The sequence below is a fragment of the Mustela erminea genome, chromosome 5 (genome assembly GCF_009829155.1).
Source record: "Mustela erminea isolate mMusErm1 chromosome 5, mMusErm1.Pri, whole genome shotgun sequence".
NCBI classification, from domain to species: Eukaryota; Metazoa; Chordata; class Mammalia; order Carnivora; family Mustelidae; genus Mustela; species Mustela erminea.
Window position 1 is genome coordinate 78627938 of NC_045618.1, and position 15054 is coordinate 78642991.

Genomic DNA, 15054 nt, shown 5'->3' on the forward strand with positions numbered 1-15054 from the left:
TATCAGTAAACTGTGGGTCCATTGACAAACATCTCTTGCCAGTTTCTTAACATATTTACAATTCTAGGTTTATTAAAAATACATATACAACTGTTCTAAGGAGTCAGTATTTCAGTCAATTATTTTTTAAAGATTTATTTATTTTAGAGAGAGGGAAAGAGTGGAAGAGGGGTAGAGAGAGAGTGAATCCTGAAGCAGACTCCCTGCTAAACATAGAACCCAACTCCAGGCTTGATCTCATCACTATGAGATCATGACCTGAGCTGAAACCAGGAGTCAGACACTTAACTGACTGAGCCATCCAGGTGTGCCATGGCCAGTTACTAAGTAGTTATAACAGTTAATGTGCTTGCTATAAAATAATTTCTGATATTCAACTAAGAACTCCCTTAGTTTATATTTATTCTTCAACTAAAAGACACCTTACCATACTTTCATGTCAGTTCAGACATAAATCCATACCCAAGCACATACTTTTTAAAAATTATTGTTCCTTTGTTCCTTTCAAAAAATAACTGTTGATAATGTTGTTCGCTCTTTGTGTAGTAGAATTACCATTCATCTCTTCCCAGAGTTAATATCCTATGTTTCATTTGCAGAAATCATCATTTGCAACTTATTTTGCCGAATGATGAATGTAGGATGAAGGCCATCAGATACAGTGATAAATATCATAATTTGGAATCAGGTGCCTACATTCAATTCCTAGTTTCATGGTATAGTAAATGAATGACCTTGAGTAACTGTTTTTAATTTACTCATCTCAACTTCATTATCTGTAAAATGGAGAGGGTAATAGTAGCTGGTATTACCAAGCACATATAACATGCTAGGCAAAGGCCTAATGTTAAACTCATTAGTCCCCTCAATAACTCAATGAGATTATTGTCATCAGTATTTAGTTTAAAATGGGAAATTTGAAATAGTAAGGAAAGAAATAATACACCCAATGCTATACACTTTGAATCATGTAATGCTGAGTTTATTTAATCAAAAACATTGAACAGTGCCAATTTCCCCAGCCCTACAGGAGTTCTGCCACTTAGTATAATGCCTGTTACATGGTATGAGTTCCAAAATAATCTGTATCCCCATTTGTTGTGAAGGATTAGTTGACTCACCTTAGCTGATGGGTAGTAGGCATCCTCTTTCATCTTTGCCTGTGAAACCTGCCTCCTGCAAGCTTCATACATAGTCAAAATGTCAAAATTAGAGAATAATGAAGAGTATAGTACTAAAGTTCATTTATCCCCTCCTCCCAATTCCAACCCCAAGACAGTCATTATTAATGATTTAGTTTGTTTCTGTAAAGGAAACAATCAACAAAACCAAAAGGCACCCAACAGAATGGGGGTAGATATTTGCAAATGACATATCTGATAAAGGGTTAGTATCCAAAATCTAGAAAGAACTTCTAAACTCAACACCTAAAAGATAAATAATCCAGTTAAGAAATGGGCAGAAGACATGAATAGACATTTTTCCTAAGAAGACATCCACATAGCCAACAGACACATGAAAAGATGCTCAACATCATTCATCATCAGGGAAATACAGATCAAAACCTCAATGACATATCACCTCACATGTATCAGAATTAACAACACAGGAAATGGCAGATGCGGGCAAGGATGCGGAGAAAGGGGAACCCTCTTACACTTTGATGTGAATGCAAACTGGTGCAGCCACTCTAGAAAACAGTGTGGAGGTTCTTCAAAAAGTTAAAAGCAGACCTACCCTATGACCCAGCAGTTGCACTTTCAAGGTATTTACCCAAAGGATACAGAAATACTGATTGGAAGGGGCATAGACACCCCGTGTTTATAGCAGCATTATCGATAATAGCCAAATTATGGAAAGAACTCAAATGTCCCTAGACTGATGAATGAATAAAGAAGTGATGTGTATATATATGGTTGTGTGTGTATACACATACATATACTCACATACACATACATAAACACACATACACATACATACACAAGGGAATGTTACTAAGCCACCAGAAAGAATAAAATATAGAGTAGATTTACACTAGAGTATATTATGCTAAGTGAAATAAGTTAGAGAAAGACAAATACCATATGATTTCACTCATATGTGGAATATAAGAAACAAAACAGATAAATATAGAGGAAGGAGGAGGGGAAAGAGGGGGGAGGAAACCATAAGAGACTCTTAACTATGGAGAAAGAACTGAGGGTTAATAGAAGGGGTGTGGGTGGGGGATGGGCTAAATGGGTAGTTGGTATTAAGGAGGGCACTTGTGTTGATTACTGGGTGTTACATGGAAGTGACGAATCACTGAATTTCACTCCAGAAACCAATATTGTGCTAATTATGCTAATTAGTTATTATTTTAACTAGTATTGTGAAAATGTCTATGCTACCTAAAGCAATCTACACATTTAATGCAATCCCTATCAAAATCCCATCCATTTTTTTCAAAGAAATGGAACAAATAATCTTAAATCCTAAAAGAAATGGAACAAATAAATCCTAAAATTTATGTGGAACCAGAAAAGACCTCGAATAGCCAAAGGAATATTGAAAAAGAAAGCCAGAGTTGGTGGCATCACAATTTTGGACTTCAACCTCTATTACAAAGCTGTCATCATCAAGACAGTATGGTACTGGCACAAAAACAGACACATAGATCAATGGAGCAGAATAGAGAGCCCAGAAATAGACCCTCAACTTTATGGTCAACTAATCTTTAACAAAGCATGAAAGAATGTCCAATGGAAAAAAGACAACATCTTCAACAAATAGTATTGGGAAAATTGGACAGCCACATGCAGAAAAATCAAACTGAACCATTTCTTTATACCACACATGAAAATAGACTCCAAATAGTTGAAGGACCTCAATGTGAGAAAGGAATTCATCAAAATCCTTGAGGGGAACACAGGCAGCAACCTCTCTGACCTCAGCCACAGCAACTTCTTCCTAGGAACATTGCCAAAGGCAAGGGAAGCAAGGGCAAAAATGAACTATTGGGATTTCATAAAGATCAAAAGCCTTTGCACACAAAGAAAGCAGTTAACAACACCAAAAGGCAGCTGACAGAATGGGATAAGATACTTGCAAATGACATATCAGATAAAGAACTAGTATCCAAAATCTATAAAGGGTCAGCAGACTCAACACCCAAAGAACAAAGAATCCAACCAAGAAATGGGCAGAGGACATGAACAGACATTTCTGCAAAGAAGACATCCAGATGGCCAACAGACACATGAAAAAATGCTGAACATCACTCAGCATCAGGGAAATACAAATCCCAACCACATTGAGATACCACCTCTCACCAGTCAGAATGGCTAAAATTAACAAGTCAGGAAGTGACAGATGCTGGCGAGGAGGTGGAGAAAGGGGAACCCTCCTACACTGTTGGTGGGAATGCAAGCTGGTGCAACCACTCTGGAAAACAGCATGGAGGTTCCTCAAAAAGTTGAAAATAGAGCTACTCTATGACCCAGCAATTGCACTACTGGGTATTTACCCTAAAGATAGAAACATAGTGATCCAAAGGGGAATGTGCACCTGAATGTTTATAGAAGCAATGTCCATAATAGCCAAACTATGGAGAGAACCTAGATGTCCATCAACAGATGAATGGATAAAGAAGAAGTGGTATATATATATACAATGGAATACTATGCAGCCATCAAAAGAAATGAAATCTTGCCTTTTGCAATGACGTGGATGGAAGTAGAGGGTATTATGCTTAGCAAAATAAGTCAATCGGAGAAAGGCAACTATCATATGATCTCCCTGATATGAGGAAGTGGAGATGCAACGTGAGGGGTTTGGGGAGTGGGAAAAGAATAAATGATACAAGATGGGATCAGGAGGGAGACAAACCAAGAGTGACTCTTAATTTCACAAAACAAACTGAGGGCTGCTGGGGGGATGGGGGTCGGGAGAGGGTGGTGGGGTTATGGACATTGCAGAGGGTATGTGCTATGGTGAGTGTTGTGAAGTGTGTAAACCTGGCGATTCACAGACTGTACCCCTGGGAATAAAAATTCATTATATGTTTATTCTAAAATTAAAAAATAATAATAAAAATCAATCAATCAATCAATCAATCAAAAGAAAAAAAATAGAACTACCATATGATCCAGCAAGCTCACTTCTGGGTGTATATTCAAAAGAAATAAAATCATTATCTTCAAGATATACCTGCACTTTCAGTGTATATATGTATCTACAAGATCTACCTTGTTTATTGCAGCATTATTCACAATAATCAAGATATGGAAACAGCCTGAGTGCCCATTAAATGGATGAAGAGGTAAGGAAATTGTGTGTGTGTAATATTGGAATATATTCAATCTTAAAAAAGGAAATCTTGACATATGACAACCTGGATGAAACTGGGGAACATTATAGTAAGTGAAATAAGACACAAAAAGAAAAATACTGCATAATTTCATTTGTGTGTGGAATCTAAAAAAGGTTAAACTCATAAAAGCAGAGAGTAGAATGGTGGCTATAGTTAATAATGCTGCATTTTATACTTGGAAGTTTCTTAGAAAGTAGATCCTATGTATTTTCATTACATTCAAACAAAAAGGTAGCTCTGTTCAGATCTGTAAATGTTAATTAGCTTGATTGTTGGTAATCATTTCACAGTTTATACATATATCAAAAACATCATATTGTATACCTTAAATATATGTAATTTTATTTGTCAATTATACCTCATTAAATTTCAAAGAAAAAAAAAGTCATACAGACCAGTGGAACACAAAAGAGAGGCCAGAAATAAATTTAAGGCATGTACAGTCAACTGATCTTTGACAAAGGTGCAAAGAATATACAATGAAGAAAGGATAGCTTCTTTATATCATTTGTTGTTAAAACTTCCAGTTGATAAATTTTTAGCTGCACAAAAGTACAAGTATATAATGATGAAAACGTGTAGCCGTGGAAGAAACAGAGCTTAAGGAATGAATAATTTTATAAATGTATTTTAATTTCTAATGAATATATTCTTTTTTCTCCCTTTCCTGTTTCAGTGAAACAAATATTCTGAATTTGGCTGTTATTGTTTCCATGATTTTTAAATACATTCTAATATATGTATGGTTCTTAAGTAGTATATATCAATTGATTTGAATATTTTCATACTTTTATAAAAAATCTGCCTTATGTATAGTACAGTGATTTATTTTTTTTATAAAAATGGAGATTGTACATTTAACTTTTACTACTGTGTGTGCCATGTATTTGTTTAACCATTCCTCTACTGAAGATTTTTAGGTAGTTTCCGACTTACTACTATCAGAAACAAGTCTGCTAATTGATGTTTTGTCCCTCACTACTTTTACACATATATTTCTTGTAGTAGATACACACGTATATGGACATACACACACACACACACACACACAAGTGGATTTTCTGAATTATAGGTTTCATGTAGCTTTCACTTACAGTAGTTGTCACAGTAGTTTCTGAAGTGTTTCTGTCTACTTACACCCTGAGGAGTACTGTATATGAAATTGCTTTCCTTTAAATACTTTTAATATTTATTTTTAAAAATATGGATATAAGTATGGATATAGGTATGAATATATAAACCCACATATACACATATGTTAATACTGAGATGTTTGTGTGTGTGTGTGTGTGTGTATTAGGAAGAACTAAGTATTTTTAAAATTCTTCCGTAAGCATTATACATATAGTATGGAGGTATGGATCAAAAGCAGTAACTTCAAAACACTGGCCCATATTTTAAGTCAATTCTAAAGAAATATTTAGGCTTATTTGTAAAGATCCAACCACAAGATTATTTAATGTGTTCTGGATTTTAGACAAAATCTGTAAAAATTGTAGCTGTCCAAAATTAAGTTATTATAGATATAACAACATATGATAACTTGTGGCATATAATAACAGCATTCTGATAATTTTATTAAGTAAAAAATGTCAATTATAAAAATTACTTATGAAATAATTTTATTTTCATAAAACAGCTCTGAGTTCACTGCTAGCTGCATCTCTGTTTCCAGGCCTTGATATCTGGTCTTCTTTCTGCCTAAAATAATCTTCTCTGATTTATTTAAGATCATTTGTGTTTCCACTTTTATATGTCCTAGATTTTATGGCAGGTTAAATTGTAATTTTTGAAGTTACTTTTTTCTTAAATTATTACTTGTATCTTCATAATATTTTTAATAAAACATACTTTAAAGTGTTGAATCAAACTAGATCCCCTTTGAATATTTTTCAGCTATTTATTCCATAAACATATTTATCTGTTAAACCTTGGGTGGTTTATTGATATTATTGATAATGTTAACATAGTTACCCTGTAACTGGGCTTCTTTCCATAGTCAAATAATTTAACAGCATCAAAGAAATTAGTTAACTGTAATTTCTCAGAACATTAATTAAATGTCTGGTAGAATTTAGATTCTGAAATATTATTTAAAAATTATTCAGGTCTGGTTGTATTATGAGTATATTTTCTTTTTTTCTGTATTGCAAATGTTTCTGTCAAACTTATCTGTACTTAACACAAGCCAATATCAATCAAGTATTAAAGTAATTTTAGCTAGTAGTTTCAGAATTTGTTTTTTTGATAAGAATAATATTATATGAACAATTGACAGTGGAACTTCTGGGTGAATTATCACATTTTTTAACCTCCTAATAGTATTTTACTCAATATAATCAATAACTACAAACATATTGAGACAAACCTCTCCATTAAAGCTTGCATATTCAGCAAATAAATGTGTGATGAAATAAACAAAAGTATCATTGTTTTTACTTTAGGTGATTTATTTGAATTTTCTAGCTTAAAATATTTTATGATCTATTGTCCTCAGTTCCAGCACACATTAGCGGGATAGAAATTTTACATGTGGCACAAAATGCTATTTGTTTTCTATTTCATAGATTCTGTAATGTTCCTTTGAGACCTATTTTATTGGGCTTTTATTCTTATACAAAGTCATATGAATGGATCATAAACTACAACAAAATTATCATCACTGTTTATCTTTAAAACAATCATTTGTAAAAGGCCACAGATAGCTAATAGAGTTACACAGCCTTGATATGCAATCAGCTCTTATTTCTACTGATATTTGAAACATCCCTTAAAATAGAACTTACCTGCTTTAATTTTTTGTTTCTTAAATTAATTTTTTAGAAAGTATTTTATGGAAATAGTGAAATACAGCATTTTCTCCATTTCTGTGCTTTGCTATTTCCTCTCCTGATAAAAGTACTATTTACAGTTTAAGCACTTGTTTAATTTCCCAAAACAAAACACTTGAGGTATAACAACAATTTTAAAAACCATACAGGAAGAGATAAATAGATACAAAAATTCACAAAATGTAGAATAGTAATCTCAGCCTCTATCTTTAAATTCTAATGCATATGAAAATACTTCCATAGATAATTACAGATCTTTAAAAGAGATTAGTTATGCAAGAATAAAAGTATAGTTTCTCTGAGCAGAAGAACAAAGAAATTTCTAAAAAATTACTCCATACCTACAGATGAAGGAAGGAAGAACACAAGGAAGACAAAAAGTTAATACATTTGACTTAGAAAACTGTTCACTGACACTGTTAATAAAAGGCTAAAATGTGTTCAATCTCAATATATATGTAAATTTTCTTAAATGATTAAACTTTCAAAAATTAAAAAAAAACTCATAGAGAAGAAAAGGACAAAATCGGGTGGCTTCAGAACAAAACTTTTTTTAAAATGATTTATTTACTTATTTTTTAGAAGAGAGAGAGCACAAGCAGGAAGGGCGGAGGAAGAGGGAGAGAGAATCTCAAGTATACTGAGCACATTGCCCAACCCGTGGCTCAGTATCATGACCCTGAGATTATAACCTGAGTGAAACCAAGGTTGGGATGCTTAACTAGCTGAGCCACCCAGGTCCCTCAGAACAAAACTTCTTAGGCATGTTATGCATAATTACATTTACAATTAGCTTCCATTTTTTTAGAGTCTAGCATCTCCAGTTAATCAAGGTTTCTGAAGAAATGTTCAACCAGCGCTTAAATGTTAAAGATTTTGTTTGAAATTATTTATCTATAGCTTTGTTATATCTGATGTAGGACTGCAAAGACATATTTTATTCTAATATATTTGTGATATTTTAACATTTTATAATAATTTTAAGGTAGTATTTGAAGTTAAATATACATTCAAATTCTTTAGCAACTTACTAAAAAAAATTGTCAATGGAAATTACATTGTGTATGTATTCTGTATTTAAGAGAAAAAAAGGGTACTTTTATTGGTCTCATGCATTACCAAATATCAAGCAATACAGAATAAACTTTCTCATTCCTTACAGTACTTTATAACTCCATTTTAAAATCACTTTTTAGTTTCCTGTTGCATAAAAATCCGATTTCAGACATTGCAGTATGCCAATTTATAAGATGTATTGAAATGATCAACTATGTAAAATAAAGTAATGAACACAAAAACAAAAAACTGTATTCAGGTATAATTGAATAGGAATTTGAAGTACAGAAAAATGATGTCATGTTATAGAGATAAGAAACTTTTTTAAAAAGATGTTTTTTCAGAGCAGTTTTAGGTTGACAGAAAAATTGGGCAGAAGAACAAAGATTCCGCATATACTCAATGTCTCCATACTCATACAACTTCTCTATCAGCATCTCCCACCAGAGTGGTGCATTTGTTATAAGTGATGAACCTACACTGAAAAATCATGATCACCTTAAAGCCATAGTTTATATTATGGTTTACTCTTGGTGTTATATGTTCTATAGCTTTCGGCAAGTATATAATAAAATTTTATTATCCCTTGTGATAATACCAAACATAATTATCACTGCCCTATAAATGTTCTGTGTTTTACCAGTGCATCCCTATCTTCCTCCTAACTCATGGAAACAACTAGTGTTTTATGGTCTTCATAGTTTTGCCTATTCCAGAATGTCACATGTCTGGAATCATACAAAAAGTACTCTTTTCAGATTGACTTCTGCAATATGCATTTAAGTTTTTGCTATGTCTTTTCGTGATTTGATGGCTCATTTCTCTTACTGCTTAATAATATTCCATTGTCTGGATATGCTGTAGTTTATCCATTCACTGTCTAAAGGACATCTTAGTTGCTTTCAAAGTTTGGCAATATCCTTAATGACATAATATACAGCATCTTTTTACATGTTTTTTTTTTACCATGTATATACTTCTTTGGTGAAATATCTGTTCGGGTTGTTGCCTACTTTTTAATCAGGTTGCTTTTTTTTATTGTGAATTTAAGAGTTCTTTGTATATTTTGGGTGACAGTCCTTTATCAGGTATGTCTATTGCAAATATTTTCTCCCAGTCTGTGGCTTGTATTTTCATTCTCTTGACAGTATCTCTTGCAAGGCAGACATTTTTTAATTTTAATGAAGTTCAGGTTATGAATACCTTCTCTCATAGATCATGTCCTTGTTGTTGTAGGGAAATGATTTTTTAGATCTCAGAAGGTCGGAAAGAATATGTGAGACAATAATAATAGTGTCAGCAAAAACATAGAGGTATGAAAATTCATACTTTAGGAAAAAGAAGGTAGTATTATGGTACTCAAAAATTATACATTTTGAGTGGGATAAAGTAGGAAATATTATTGAAAAAATAGTATGGCACTGTAGAAAGTAATATGAATAGCATCCTGAAGAGTTCCTTTATATCATGCAAGCAAAGGGGAACATTGAGTTTTTCATTTCTCTTCCAACCTCCACACCCAGGACAAGGCATAGCAGACTTTTTTCTTTGTGTTCTAGGAAGTTCATTATGTTGGCAACCATTCATTGATAATAACATCATTAATTAAGTACTGAATATAACAGTATGCTCTATATGTATATTAATTCCTTTAATCCTTACCAAACTTAAGTTTGCAAGTGGCATTATTAATTTTCAAAAATAATCTTTCTAATAGCAAAATACTAGAAACAACCTAAATATCCATCAACATATCCATGGAAAAATTAAGTGAAGATATATTCATACAATAGAATATTAGCAATGAAAAATTTTAAATAATAGCTATGAACATATAGCTCTAGGAGCTCCTGGGTGGCTCAGTAAGTTGTCTCCAGCTTTTAGTTTCAGATTAGGTCATGATCTCATGGATCGAGCCCTGCATCAGGCTCTGCACTCAGCATGGAGTCTGCTTCATATTCTCTCTCTCTCTCTCCCCCCTGCTCCTCCCTGCTCGTGTGTGCTCTCTCTCTCTCTCTAATAAGTATATTAAATCTTACATATACATCTTAAAGTCTTGAATTTCCAGACCTTAAGATATACATTTATTCACACATACTAGATAATAAATCATTATTGGAATGCATTGATTTATGTATTTATTTTCCTACCTGTGTATATGATTTCTGTTTCTCTTCTACTTCCCTAATACTTGTTACTGTTAGTGATTTTATTTATTGGTAGTCTACTTTGTATTAAAAGTGTATTTCATTTTGGTTTTAGTGTGTATTCCCTGATTTATATTTAGGTTGGTATTTATCAATTATTTTGTTGAACAAAATATTTATTGAACAGATTCTATGTGAGACACTGTTTCAGAAATTGGGAAAAAATTATGAAAGTATAGATAAAAATCCCTGCCCTTGAAGCTGATATTCTATACAATACTTGCTTGCCTATTTTTATTGATGTCTAGGCATTTTCAGTATATTTTGAATATTTGTCTCTCAGATTGTTGCTTTTATTTTTACCTAATTTGCCCTTAACTTTCATCTTTTGAGACATAGAAATTTATATTTTCAGCTTTACCTACATTTTCCTTAAGGATTTGACCTTTGGTGTTTTTTAAAAGAAATCTTTCTGATACACCTAACAGTATTTTTCCATAAGGTTAATCTATAGTCCAAGTACCACTTACTGATGTTCACTCATTTTGTGCGAAATTGAGTAAATCAACTTGGGTCTGTTTCTGCCCTCCAGTTTTTATTTCTTTTTATTTGTTGTCTTCCTGTGCCAATATTATGCTCTCTTATTGCTGAAAAGTGAACATATCAGGTTGGATGGGATACCATTATTTGTTTTTCATCATTTGTCTCATATTTTGGCTTTTTAAAGACCATCTTTATTAAATAAAGTTTATTAAATAAGTTTCCTCAAACAAAAACAAAAACAAACCTAAATCCTATTGTGATGATTACTGAAATTGCAGTAAATCTATAGATAAAATACGGACAATTGAATTTTAGTAATAGTTAGACTTATACAATGACAGTATTTTATCATTCCAAATGTACAGATATCCTTTAATTTTAATACATACCTGTGTATCTGTAGTTTTACCCTCTTGATGTATTGTTTAATGAAAAGACATTCTTAGTGTTTATTTAATAGTTTCAATTTTTCCTATATGTCTAATGCTATTTTTTGAATTTAAGAAATCTTTACATACAATCATATTGAGAATATATTCTTCTATGCCTTTCTTCTTGTTTGCTTTTATTGTTTTGCTGTGGGCATTTATATGTCAGACTGTTTGTGTGTGTTGAGAAGTAGGGAACAAGTTCTGATTTTTTTCATAGATATGACCCACCTAGATTAGATACATAATCCTTTCTTTCCTCATGGCATTGTAGTGGCATCATCTGAATTTTCTATTTAACCAATCTATCTGTCCTTGTATCATACAATATCACATTTTATAATTAATATGACTTTATAATATAGCTTGATAATGGTAGTGCAGGTACTCTACTTTTGTTGTCCTTTGTCAAGATTGCGATTACTATTTTTACCTTAGGTATTTTTATTTTCTTATTTTTTTAAAGATTTTATTTATTTATTTGACAGACAGAGATCCCAAGTAGGCAGAGAGGCAGGCAGAGAGAGAGGAGGAAGCAGGCTCTCCTCTGAGCAGAGAGCCTGATGTGGGGCTTGACGTGGGGCTTGATCCCAGGATACTGGGATCATGACCTGAGCCAAAGGCAGAGGCTTTAACCCACTGAGCCACCCAGGTGCCCCGACCTTAGGTATTTTTATAATAGTTTTCTAGCTAGCTAGTAAATTTCTACAAAAAAATCATGCAATAATTTTTGTTGGAATAAAAAATGTTGTTTGCTATACTTTCACAAACTTTCAGTTTTGTTCTGTCAACCATGGACCTGATTTTTCCTTTTGTTTCTGTGTATCTTATTAAATATCTCCTCATGATATAGGGAGATTTTATTGTAAGAGTTTTACATTTCACTGATTTTATTTGATGTTTTTTACTGCTACTTTTTAAAATTTCAGTTAATTTGTTGTTGGCACATTAATGTATAATTAATTATTGAATATCAATCTGGTTTCAATAACCTTAACATAACTTTGAATAGATATAATCATTAAAAGTATTCTTGTCTATTATTCAATCATAAGAACATGAGCAACATTTTATCATTAACTAAGATAATTGAAGGTTTTTAGAAAAGCTATTCTATAAAGATATGCCTTTTGTTTCAAGTTTGCTCTTTTTTAAAAATCATGAATAGATTCTGAATTTATTCAAATGGTTTTTCTGTTCCTATTTTGATGATTATATATCTTTTCTCCCTTTATTCTTCAAAATGATTCTAATTATTAATTTACCTAATTACTTACTGTTCATTAACTAGTACCTAATTATTAATTCTAAACTTCCTTGCTAAGATGGCTTCAAGCATACATCTGTGGTCAACTGCTGGTAAGATAAGTGGCTCTATTGACTTAGTGTTTTTTGCATGATCTGGGACCTTGATGAAATGGCTCAGTTCTTCTCAATGTGTTCTCAGAATCTATCAAAGAAGCCGAAGCTTGTCCTTTTGGGAAAGGCAAGTTTGAGACAGAAACAAAGAGAGAGAAACAGAGATAGAAAGCCTGTAAAGCCTTTTGAGATTTGGGCTTGGAAGTGGAAAAACTCACTTTATCCACATTAGGTTTTTCAAATCAAGTAACAAGGCTAGTCTAGTTTCAAAATTTTGGGTAAGAGACTGCTTCTCACTGCAAGAATAGCTGTCTCCGAAGGGGAAATGAGAAAGTTGAGACATTTTTGTTCTTAGGCTACTACATATTATAAACACTATCACTACTAACAGCTTTTATTTCAGAACTACTGTGTTCCAGATTTTATGCTAAGTATTTTGTACATTATCTGTTAGAATTTCATTATAAACTGTAGGAGGTTGTCTTAGCCCAGGCTGCTGTAATATAATACTATAGATCATGTAGTTTAAACAGGCATTTTTTTTTTCACAGTTCTGAAGGCTGAGAAGTCTAAGATCAAGTGATGGCCAATTCACTTTGCACTGATGGCCTTCTTCTAGCTTTCAGACAGTGACTGTGGCCTTACAAGCTTACAGAAAGCTCTGGTCTTTCTTCTTCTTCTTATATGGAAACTAATAAGGACATCCCATCATGGGGGCTCTATCCACGTGACCTCAGCTAAACCAAATTAACTCTCAAAGTCCCCAGTTCCAAATACCATCACATTTGGTGTTAGGGCTACTTCTCTATATGAATTTTTGGGGAGAATAAGTAATCAGTCCATAATACAGGTGAGTACAACTTTTATATTTATTTGACATATGGTGTATTTTAAATTAAAATTTTATTATCAGTAAATAATTTTACTATGACTCTCAAGAAAAGTGGCATGGAAAATTGTATTTTGGGTATATAATGATTATGATGGGAAATACATATTGATAATGATTCCTTGGACATAGAAAACAGTATATGGTTCATAGGAAAAAATAGACAGTGAATCACAGTTAATCAATCCAAATAACTATTTTTTTACTACCTGCATTATCAAAATTTAGGTTAGCTATATAATACTTCAACTTTATGGGTTTTTTTTTTGCTCCTAAATGTTTATTGCTTTGTTTACTTTATTCTAAAATGAGAGCGAAGAAAAAACAAGTTCTCAGAACAGCAAAAAACAGAGATTTTGTTACATCAGATGCACTACAATAAATAATAGAAAATATTTGAACAAGCTGAAAGTAAACTACCCCAGTGGGAGACAGAGGGGAATGAGAAAGAATGGAGAGTACCAGGAAAGAAATAGTTTGGTAAATATAAAAGGCTATCAACAGTTTGAAGAAACAATAATTGTAATGCTTATAAAATAATGTCATAGCAGAATATGTAACAGTAATAGTATATAAGATAGGTGTAAGGTTAAAGGAATTAAATAGTGAAAAGTTGTTGCATTTAAGGCTGGGATAAGGGAAGGTAATTTAGGCAACTTTCTTGATTGCTAGGCAATTTCTCTATCTTGATTTGATAGGGGTTGCATATGTGTCTAAATATATTTAATTTATTGAGCTAAAGTGAAGATTTATATACTCTTAGTTCATGTGTTATACCGTTATAAAATTTAAATAAAAATTTTGAGCTATTAGAATTTTTATAGTGTTTATATATGTTACTGTAATATGTTAAGTATAAAAACTAATCAAACACAAAACAAGCTTTTCTTTTTATTGTAAAAAATAAAAGATACCTCTTGTAAGAGGGTCAGAAATTTCCAATAGCTAGTATATAATGAAAATGTGCGTAGTCTTTAAGAATACTTATGGGTGGGGACACCTGGGTGGCTCAGTGGGTTAAGCCTCTGCCTTCGGCTCAGGTCATGGTCTCAGGGTCCTAGGATCGAGTCCCATATCAGGCTCTCTGCTCAGCGGGGAGCCTGCTCCCCCCTTCTCTCTGCCTGCTTCTCTGCCTGCTTGTGATCTCTCTCTGTCAAATAAATAAAAAAATCTTTAAAAAAAAAAGAATACTTAAATGGGCGAAATAATTTTATCTGAAAACTACTAATCATGGATGAAAGAAATTTAAAGACACAAATACATGGAAAGACATTCTGTATTCATGGGTTGAAAGAATTAGTATCATTAAAATGCCAATGCTATTATCCAAGGTGGTCTACAGATTCATTACAATCCCTGTCAGAATCCCAGACATTTTTTTTAACAAAAATAGAAGAAACAAAACAAAATTATTGTGGAATCACAGAAGACCATAAATAATTAAACAAAT